Genomic DNA, 10,934 nt, shown 5'->3' with positions numbered 1-10,934 from the left:
ATTCGTGTAATGGTACAAATAATGGCACTTGGTGAATGATGAAAGGTTATATCAACTCGGCTTTGTCTCGTTGATATAACCTTTCATCATTCACCTCGTGCCATTATTTGTACCATTGCACTCATAAACATTCATTATTTGTATAATATTATACTCGAATGTACTGTGGATGCGAGGAGTCACTATTACCAAAGAACAAGAATCTCCTGTTGCATTTAAAACACAGTATCGGAAGTACATGGTTAAAATGTAAAACTGGACGACGCCATTTCACAGCATGGAACAGCGCCTCTCCAAACTAGGAAGTCAAAACAAAGATCTTATATAAGATCCTTGGTCAAACTATTAATTCATATAGAGGGCTCAGTCATTAATTCGTTCCCCTATAGTATAGCAGATCCCCTCTACAGGGGCGTGCTACTCCATGGCTCACAATGGCGCCACCCATAACCTCTATTTTCTCCTACAATGCATTTCGAAATTATTACACGCTTTGGACGAACAGGAGATTCTTTGTTATAAGTTCTTTGCAAATACTAGACACTTGCAAGTGTACAGCGTGCGCATGCGTGCTTTCTGATTCAAATTACATCACATTACATCAAAACCCTGATATTTATTTCAAGTACTTTTTATACGTAATACAATTTATAGAAGTTACTTTTCCTCGAATAAATGTCCTGTCCAGTAATGAACATATTAAGTATGGATGATTGCTGACAACAAAGCCATTACAGAATGAATGGGACAAACACACGCGTGAACAGTCTATAACGTTACTAACGTTTTTGCTAAAAATGGTTTGATCCAACAGGCAAACGTCTTGTCCATCCACGCTGACTTTTCTGAAGTAGCCCCGTACAGCTAAATAAAAAACAAATGTGACATTTTAAATCACTAGACCTGACTGACAATCATATAGATAGATTTGTCAGTTGACATGACGGGTTTAATGAATACATTAATCGGTGACGGATCTTGTATCAGGACTTAAAGGGTAACTCCGGGAATAACATTCATATTGTTATTATATAAAATAAACCTTTCAAAGCTCAACTTTCCTGCTTTAACGCTGACGAAGAGGTAATTTTGGTTGCAAATGTCATTATAATAAACAATGAACATGAGGATGAAAGCCTGACGATAGGCCTACCCTTTTGAAATAGTAAATGAAGTACCAGACTGAGAGCTAACTTAACAATGATAATATACAGGTTTTATTGTTTTTTTGCCTCCACACCTTTTTAGATCGTTTAATATTACCGATTGTTCAGATATTTTGATTTAAATGGATGTCAAATTGGATTAACGGACAAAACGAAAAATGTATAGGTTTCGTAATGCAGAGAGCGCCAGAGGGCATGCTATTCACTATTCGGCCCATATTAAAGATAATGGTAACTAGAGATATCTAGTTTGGTGACGTCACCAATATATCGATTTTATCGAAAATCAACGGGAATGATGCCTTGGTATATGCCTATTTGCAACAAAAATCTTGACGATGACTTTAAAACTGTGGACGTTTACGTGCGTACAAACATACAAACACATAATAACTACATACAAAACAAAACAAAACAAGTAACACACGAATGTGTAAATTGACGAATAAATACAAGTGAATGAATATCAGATGAAAAAAAGAAAACGAATACAAGAATGATGGTGAAGATTAAAATAATAATGAAGGAAAATGATCTGTGAATTGAATGATTTGTGAGGTGGTAATTTTCTGAACAACCCTATTAATTTGCATATAAAAAAAAATCATTACCAATTGTTGATACTACGCAGCCTCGTTTTAATGTTGAATCTGTAAAATGAATCATTACGTGACTTAAATTTACAATACAGTAATTTGGTTCGAACATGAAGATAATGTAAAATCCAGACTGCTTACCTTGATTGATCGTGTTTATTGTTGTGTCTGTTGTTGCATTTGATGTTATGTCCGTCGTTGCATCTGTTGTTGTGTACGTCGTTGCATCTGTTATGTCCGTTATTGCATCTGTTGTTGTGTCCGTTGTTGCATCTGTTGTTGTGTACGTCGTTGCATCCGTTGTTGTGTCTGTTGTTGCATCTGTTGTTGTGTCCGTTGTTGCATCTGTTGTTGTGTCCGTTGTTGCATCTGTTGTTGTGTCCGTTGTTGCATCTGTTGTTGCATCTGTTGTTATGTACGTCGTTGCATCTGTTGTTGCATCTGTTGTTGCATCTGTTGTTATGTACGTCGTTGCATCTGCTGTTGTGTCCGTTGTTGCATCTGTTGTTGTGTCCGTTGTTGCATCTGTTGTTGCATCTGTTGTTATGTACGTCGTTGCATCTGTTGTTGTGTCTGTTGTTGTGTCTGTTGTTGCATCGGTTGTTGTGTCCGTTGTTGCATCGGTTGTTGTGTCCGTTGTTGCATCTGTTGTTGTGTCCGTTGTTGCATCTGTTGTTGCATCTGTTGTTATGTACGTCGTTGCATCTGTTGTTGTGTCTGTTGTTGTGTCTGTTGTTGCATCGGTTGTTGTGTCCGTTGTTGCATCGGTTGTTGTGTCCGTTGTTGCATCTGTTTTTGTGTCCGTTGTTGCATCTGTTGTTGTGTCCGTTGTTGCATCTGTAGTTGTGTCCGTTGTTGCATTGGTTGTTGTGTCTGTTGTTGCATCTGTTGTTATGTACGTCGTTGCATCTGCTGTTGTGTCTGTCCTTGCATATGTTGTTGTGTCCGTGGTTACATCTGTTATGTCCGTTGTTGCATCTGTTGTTATGTCCGTTGTTACATCTGTTGTTGTGTCTGTGGTTACATCTGTTATGTCCGTTGTCGCATCCGTTGCTGTGTCCGTTGTTGCATCTGTTGTTATGTACGTTGTTGCATCTGCTGTTGTGTCTGTCGTTGCATATGTTGTTGTGTCCGTGGTTACATCTGTTATGTTCGTTGTTGCATCTGTTGTTATGTCCGTTGTTACATTTGTTGTTGTGTCCGTGGTTACATCTGTTATGTCCGTTGTTGCATCTGTTGTTATGTCCGTTGTTGCATCTGTTGCTGTGTCCGTTGTTTTGTCTGTTGTTGCATCGGTTGTTGTGTCCGTTGTTGCATCTGTTGTGTCCGTTGTTGCATCTGTTGTTTTGTCTGTTGTTGCTTCTGTTGTTGTGTCCGTTGTTGCATCTGTTGTTGTGTCCGTTGTTTCATCGGTTGTTGTGTCTGTTGTTGCATCTGTTGTTATGTACGTCGTTGCATCTGTTGTGCCCGTTGTTGCATCTGTTGTTGTGTCCGTGGTTGCATCTGTTGTTGCATCTGTTGTTGTGTCTGTTGTTGCATCTGTTGTTTTGTCCATTGTTGCATCTGTTGTTGTGTCCGTTGTTGGATCTGTTGTTGTGTCCGTTGTTGCATCTGTTGTTGTGTCCGTTGTTGCATTTGTTGTTGTGTACGTAGTTGCATCTGTTGTTTTGTCTGTTGCTTCTGTTGTTGTGTCTGTTGTTGCATCTGTTGTTATGTATGTCGTTGCATCTGTTGTTGTATCCGTCGTTGCATTTGTTGTTGCATCTGTTGTTGTGTCCGTTGTTGCATCTTTTGCTGTGTCTGTTGTTGCATCTGTTGTTGTGTACGTCGTTGCATCTGTTGTTGTGTCCGTTGTTCTATCTGTTGTTGTGTACGTCGTTGCATATGTTGTTGTGTCCGTTGTTGCATCTGTTGTTGTGTCCGTTGTTGAATATGTTGTTGTGTCCGTTGTTGCATCTGTTGTTGTGTCCGTCGTTGCATCTGTTGTTGTGTCCGTCGTTGCATCTGTTGTTGTGCCCGTTGTTGCGTCTGTTGTTGTATCTGTTGTTTTGTCCGTTGTTGCATATGTTGTTGTGTCCGTTGTTGCATCTGTTGTTGTGTCCGTTGTTTTGTCCGTTGTTCCATCTGTTGTTATGTTCGTTGTTGCATCTGTTGTTGTGTCCGTTGTTGTGTCCGTTGTTGTTTCCGTTGTTGCATCTGTTGTTGCATCTGTTGTTGTGTCCGTTGTTGCATCTGTTGTTGCATCTGTTGTTGTGTCTGTTGTTGCATCCGTTGTTTTGTCCGTTGTTGCATCTGTTGTTGTGCCCATTGTTGGATCTGTTGTTGTGTCCGTTGTTGCATCTGTTGTTGTGTCCGTTGTTGCATCTGTTATTGTGTCCGTTGTTCCATCTGTTGCTGTGTACATCGTTGCATATGTTGTTGTGTCCGTTGTTGCATCTGTTGTTGTGTCCGTTGTTTTGTCTGTTGTCGCATCTGTTGTTGTGTCCATTGTTGCTTCTTTTGTTGTGTCCGTTGTTGCATATGTTGTTGTGTACGTAGTTGCATCTGTTGTTTTGTCTGTTGTTGCTTCTGTTGTTGTGTCCGTCGTTGCATCGGTTGTTGTGTCCGTTGTTGCATCTGTTGTTGCATCTGTTGTTGTGTCCGTTGTTGCATCTTTTGTTGTGTCTGTTGTTGCATCTGTTGTTGTGTCCGTTGTTTCTTCCGTTGTTCCATCTGTTGTTATGTCTGTTGTTGCATATGTTGTTGTGCCCGTTGTTGGATCTGTTGTTGTGTCCGTTGTTTTGTCCGTTGTTCCATCTGTTGTTGTGTCCGTTGTTGTGTCCGTTGTTTTGTCCGTTGTTGCATCTGTTGTTGTGTCCTTTGTTTCTTCCGTTGTTCCATCTGTTGTTAGGTTCATTGTTGCCTCTGTTGTTATGTTCGTTGTTGCATCTGTTGTTGTGTCCGTTGTTGCATCTGTTGTTGTGTACGTCGTTGCATATGTTGTTGTGTCCGTTGTTGCATCTGTTGTTGTTTTTTTCGTTGTTGAATATCTTGTTGTGTCCGTTGTTCCATCTGTTGTTATGTTCGTTGTTGCATCTGTTGTTGTGTCCGTTGTTTTGTCCGTTGTTGCATCTGTTGTTGTGTCCGTTGTTGCATCTGTTGTTGCATCTGTTGTTATGTCCGTTGTTCCATCTGTTATGTTCGTTGTTGCATCTGTTGTTGTGTCCGTTGTTGCATCTGTTGTTGTGTCCGTTTTTCCATCTGTTGTTGTGTCCGTTGTTTTGTCCGTTGTTCCATCTGTTGTTATGTTCGTTGTTGCATCTGTTGTTGCATCTGTTGTTTTGTCCGTTGTTGCATCTGTTGTTGTGTCCGTTGTTTCTTCTGTTGTTCCATCTGTTGTTATGTTCGTTGTTGCATCTGTTGTTATGTTCGTTGTTGCATCTGTTGTTGTGTCCGTTGTTGTGTCCGTTGTTGTTTCCGTTGTTGCATCTTTTGTTGTGTCCGTTGTTGCATCTGTTGTTGTGTCAGTTGTTGCATCTGTTGTTGCATCTGTTATGTCCGTTGTTCCATCTGTTGTTATGTTCGTTGTTGCATCTGTTGTTGTGTCCGTTGTTTTGTCCGTTGTTGCATCTGTTGTTGTGTCCGTTGTTGCATCTGTTGTTGTGTCCGTTGTTTCTTCCGTTGTTCCATATGTTGTTATGTTCGTTGTTGCATCTGTTGTTATGTTCGTTGTTGCATCTGTTGTTGTGTCCGTTGTGTTGTCCGTTGTTGTTTCCGTTGTTGCATCTTTTGTTGTGTCCGTTGTTGCATCTGTTGTTGTGTCAGTTGTTGCATCTGTTGTTGCATCTGTTGTTATGTCCGTTGTTCCATCTGTTGTTATGTTCGTTGTTGCATCTGTTGTTGTGTCCGTTGTTTTGTCCGTTGTTCCATCTATTGTTATGTTCGTTGTTGCATCTGTTGTTGTGTCCGTTGTTTTGTCCGTTGTTGCATCTGTTGTTGTGTCCTTTGTTTCTTCCGTTGTTCCATCTGTTGTTAGGTTCATTGTTGCCTCTGTTGTTATGTTCGTTGTTGCATCTGTTGTTGTGTCCGTTGTTGCATCTGTTGTTGTGTACGTCGTTGCATATGTTGTTGTGTCCGTTGTTGCATCTGTTGTTGTTTTTTTCGTTGTTGAATATCTTGTTGTGTCCGTTGTTGCATCTGTTGTTGTGTCCGTCGTTGCATCTGTTGTTGTGCCCATTGTTTTGTCCGTTGTTGCATCTGTTGTTGTGTCCGTTGTTGCATCTGTTGTTGTGTCCGTTGTTTTGTCCGTTGTTCCATCTGTTGTTATGTTCGTTGTTGCATCTGTTGTTGTGTCCGTTGTTTTGTCCGTTGTTGCATCTGTTGTTGTGTCCGTTGTTGCATCTGTTGTTGCATCTGTTGTTATGTCCGTTGTTCCATCTGTTATGTTCGTTGTTGCATCTGTTGTTGTGTCCGTTGTTGCATCTGTTGTTGTGTCCGTTTTTCCATCTGTTGTTGTGTCCGTTGTTTTGTCCGTTGTTCCATCTGTTGTTATGTTCGTTGTTGCATCTGTTGTTGTGTCCGTTGTTTTGTCCGTTGTTGCATCTGTTGTTGTGTCCGTTGTTGCATCTGTTGTTGTGTCCGTTGTTTCTTCCGTTGTTCCATCTGTTGTTATGTTCGTTGTTGCATCTGTTGTTATGTTCGTTGTTGCATCTGTTGTTGTGTCCGTTGTTGTGTCCGTTGTTGTTTCCGTTGTTGCATCTTTTGTTGTGTCCGTTGTTGCATCTGTTGTTGTGTCAGTTGTTGCATCTGTTGTTGCATCTGTTATGTCCGTTGTTCCATCTGTTGTTATGTTCGTTGTTGCATCTGTTGTTGTGTCCGTTGTTTTGTCCGTTGTTCCATCTGTTGTTATGTTCATTGTTGCATCTGTTGTTGCATCTGTTATGTCCGTTGTTCCATCTGTTGTTATGTTCGTTGTTGCATCTGTTGTTGTGTCCGTTGTTTTGTCCGTTGTTCCATCTGTTGTTATGTTCGTTGTTGCATCTGTTGTTGTGTCCGTTGTTTTGTCCGTTGTTGCATCTGTTGTTGTGTCCGTTGTTGCATCTGTTGTTGTGTCCGTTGTTTCTTCCGTTGTTCCATCTGTTGTTATGTTCGTTGTTGCATCTGTTGTTATGTTCGTTGTTGCATCTGTTGTTGTGTCCGTTGTGTTGTCCGTTGTTGTTTCCGTTGTTGCATCTTTTGTTGTGTCCGTTGTTGCATCTGTTGTTGTGTCAGTTGTTGCATCTGTTGTTGCATCTGTTGTTATGTCCGTTGTTCCATCTGTTGTTATGTTCGTTGTTGCATCTGTTGTTGTGTCCGTTGTTTTGTCCGTTGTTCCATCTATTGTTATGTTCGTTGTTGCATCTGTTGTTGTGTCCGTTGTTTTGTCCGTTGTTGCATCTGTTGTTGTGTCCTTTGTTTCTTCCGTTGTTCCATCTGTTGTTAGGTTCGTTGTTGCCTCTGTTGTTATGTTCGTTGTTGCATCTGTTGTTGTGTCCGTTGTTGCATCTGTTGTTGTGTCCGTTGTTCCATCTGTTGTTGTGTCCGTTGTTTTGTCCGTTGTTCCATCTGTTATGTTCGTTGTTGCATCTGTTGTTGTGTCCGTTGTTTTGTCCGTTGTTGCATCTGTTGTTGTGTCCGTTGTTGCATCTGTTGTTGTGTCCGTTGTTTCTTCCGTTGTTCCATCTGTTGTTATGTTCGTTGTTGCATCTGTTGTTATGTTCGTTGTTGCATCTGTTGTTGTGTCCGTTGTTGTGTCCGTTGTTGTTTCCGTTGTTGCATCTTTTGTTGTGTCCGTTGTTGCATCTGTTGTTGTGTCAGTTGTTGCATCTGTTATTGCATCTGTTGTTATGTCCGTTGTTCCATCTGTTGTTATGTTCGTTGTTGCATCTGTTGTTGTGTCCGTTGTTTTGTCCGTTGTTCCATCTATTGTTATGTTCGTTGTTGCATCTGTTGTTGTGTCCGTTGTTTTGTCCGTTGTTGCATCTGTTGTTGTGTCCTTTGTTTCTTCCGTTGTTCCATCTGTTGTTATGTTCATTGTTGCATCTGTTGTTATGTTCGTTGTTGCATCTGTTGTTGTGTCCGTTGTTGCATCTGTTGTTGTGTCCGTTGTTCCATCTGTTGTTGTGTCCGTTGTTTTGTCCGTTGTTCCATCTGTTGTTATGTTCGTTGTTGCATCTGTTGTTGTGTCCGTTGTTTTGTCCGTTGTTGCATCTGTTGTTGTGTCCGTTGTTGCATCTGTTGTTGTGTCCGTTGTTTCTTCCGTTGTTCCATCTGTTGTTATGTTCGTTGTTGCATCTGTTGTTATGTTCGTTGTTGCATCTGTTGTTGTGTCCGTTGTTGTGTCCGTTGTTGTTTCCGTTGTTGCATCTTTTGTTGTGTCCGTTGTTGCATCTGTTGTTGTGTCCGTTGTTGTTTCCGTTGTTGCATCTTTTGTTGTGTCCGTTGTTGAATCTGTTGTTGTGTCCGTTGTTTTGTCCGTTGTTGCATCTGTTGTTGTGCCCGTTGTTGCATCTGTTGTTGTGCCCGTTGTTGCATCTGTTGTTGTGTCCGTTGTTAGATATGTTGTTGTGTCCGTTGTTGTTTCCGTTGTTGCATCTTTTGTTGTGTCCGTTGTTCCATCTGTTGTTGTGTACGTCGTTGCATCTGTTGTTTTGTCCGTTGTTGCATCTGTTGTTGCATATGTTGTTGTGTCCGTTGTTACATATATTGTTATGTCCGTTGTTCCATCTGTTGTTGTGTCCGTCGTTGCATCTGTTGTTTTGTCCGTTGTTGCATCTGTTGTTGCATCAGTTGTTGTGTCCGTTGTTGCATCCGTTGTTGCATCTGTTGTTGTGTCCGTTGTTGCATCTGTTGTTGTGTCCAATGTTTCATCTGTTGTTGTGTCTGTTGTTGTGTCCGTTGTTGCATCTGTTGTTATATCTTTACTTATTATTTGATATATTTTATATTGTATTTTGTTTTTAAACTGGCCGTTATCGTGCAAAAAACGTATATGCCTTATAATGCCAGTAATGATAATGTGAGTGTAATTACTTATTACGATTAATAGTTAGCATGGTTTCAGTATAATAGTATTAATATTGCATTGTCCTGTCCTGGTTATACACAGATAGTTAATTGAAACACTATAATAAATACATACACCTACCTGAATAACACGTATAAATTAAAACGAAAATAGTACAATAAAGTAAAGTACACTTGGGCATAGATAGTCGCGATAGACACGCGAATATAATATTCATTTTTAATATAGCATCTGTCCAAAATTCTCTTACGAATACCTAAACACAGTATGTAGAACAGATTCCTTCGTTTCCATGGCATACAAACAGTATGACAATTAATAATAAGTGTGATTTGGCTTTAATAGATTGATTTCATTTCAGAATTCCATATATTAACAACAAATACAAAACGGAAAATCACACTAAAATAGGATTTTTCTCATTTAGTGAAGAGATTTGAAGATCGTAACATATATAGTTCGTAGTACACCTAAGAAGATCATTATCTTCCACTATTCAAAACTCTTATTTTAAAACAATAGACGCACTTGCGTACATGCTCGTGAAAAGAGGGAATTCTCCTCGTGGCAAACATGTTACTAGCACTACAGTGTAAGCCTAGCAACATTCCCAATGAGTTGTTATATAAGCACACCTCCAGAGATTTAATAGTTTCACAGTGTGCTAACACCATAACATACAACAGTACATATTAGTACAAAACGATCTGAACAAATTACATTTAACAGTCTACTAAACGTCTACTAACAGTTTTACCTCGAATGCAAAGAGCTCAATACTGCAGATTAATACAAATTATTAATTATTAACGTAAAATATGTCCTGGTAAGTCATTGACGTAAGATAATATATCATTATTTAGCATAATATTAGATACCACTTCACCATGTTTCGTCTTTGGAGAAAAAACCATATAAACAGATTTTTCTAGACCACTGCTCACATATTTTTATTTAATTGTTTTGTCAAGCGATATCGGGGGGAACATAGAACAGTACAGAGAATCGGGTATTCAGTCATAATCTCCAGAGACGACCGGTAGCGGTAAGCGGAAAACAAAAATATAGAATCTATGTTATTTCTTATTACAATTTACACATTAATCGTGGAAGAAAAATGTGGCTGTGTGAATATTAATCTAGAGTGCGCATCAGAAAGTGACAACGTGCATGTACATGCCGAATAGATGTGAAGTATTGGAGTAATAACTACAGCTGATTACGGATTTGAAATCAACACAAAAAAGGTGCAAATGGTGCTGGTAGTCGAAATTAGATGATACGCGCGGACATTTAAAAATTATAAAACCATACTATAACTATATAATAAATTTTAGGTGTTTTCGTGGTGTTTTATTTGATATTTTGTAGTTTTTTTGTGAGAGCTTTGTTTTTAATTATGCTTAGAAATAGTGATGTGTATGCAATATACCTATAGATGAAATACAAATGTGGACATGAAAAATATATTGCTACCTAAATCATACAAATGACCTTATATTGCTCACACATTGTTGATTAACATGTTCAATGGTTGAGCTTTGTTATCTTAATTGCTACTTTTGCAATTAAATTGTGGTCTATCTAGTTTTGTGTTTTGTTTGTTGCTTTAAGAGTTGATGCATTTTATTTCATTTACACATATCGCGGATTAGAACTCGACTGTAACAGCAGTAATATCAATGGCCACGCGTTTTACAAACTTTTGGTATAATCTATTTTACAATGGCACCAGCATTCATATCCACGAATTAAAATAAATATTATTTACAATAGACAATTGGTGGTGTACAGTAAAATAAATAAGTGGATCAAGTTCAACTCATACTTCTCACAGTCGGTACAGTAAACTCGACATTAAATTAGGAACCAAGAAACTTATATAGTTATTACAATTACTATTCAGAATATTTACAGTATATTTACTTCTAATAGGAGAGTGTAATTTATTTAGGTATACCATGATAAATAATTACATTATATTTACTTATAATAGGCCAGTGAAATTTGTTTAATGTGTAGATTTACAGTGTCATAAATTATTAAGTTTACATATTCCAAATAATGATTACAGTGTATTTACTTCTAATAGATGAGTGCAATTTTAATTAATAATAGTATGAAAAC

General features: G+C 38.9%; 1 long non-coding RNA gene across 1 annotated transcript; it reads right to left on the bottom strand.

Annotated features, from left to right (window-relative positions):
• Positions 1-575: 575 nt before the first annotated feature.
• Positions 576-2,053, bottom strand: LOC140048050 (uncharacterized). The gene is made up of 3 exons (XR_011845040.1): positions 1,904-2,053; positions 1,778-1,816; positions 576-864 (listed from the first exon to the last, which is right to left on the bottom strand). It is a non-coding gene; the product is annotated as an uncharacterized lncRNA (long non-coding RNA).
• Positions 2,054-10,934: the final 8,881 nt, after the last annotated feature.

The sequence above is a fragment of the Antedon mediterranea genome, chromosome 4 (genome assembly GCF_964355755.1).
Source record: "Antedon mediterranea chromosome 4, ecAntMedi1.1, whole genome shotgun sequence".
Taxonomy (NCBI): domain Eukaryota; kingdom Metazoa; phylum Echinodermata; class Crinoidea; order Comatulida; family Antedonidae; genus Antedon; species Antedon mediterranea.
This window is presented reverse-complemented; position numbering and strand designations above follow the sequence as displayed.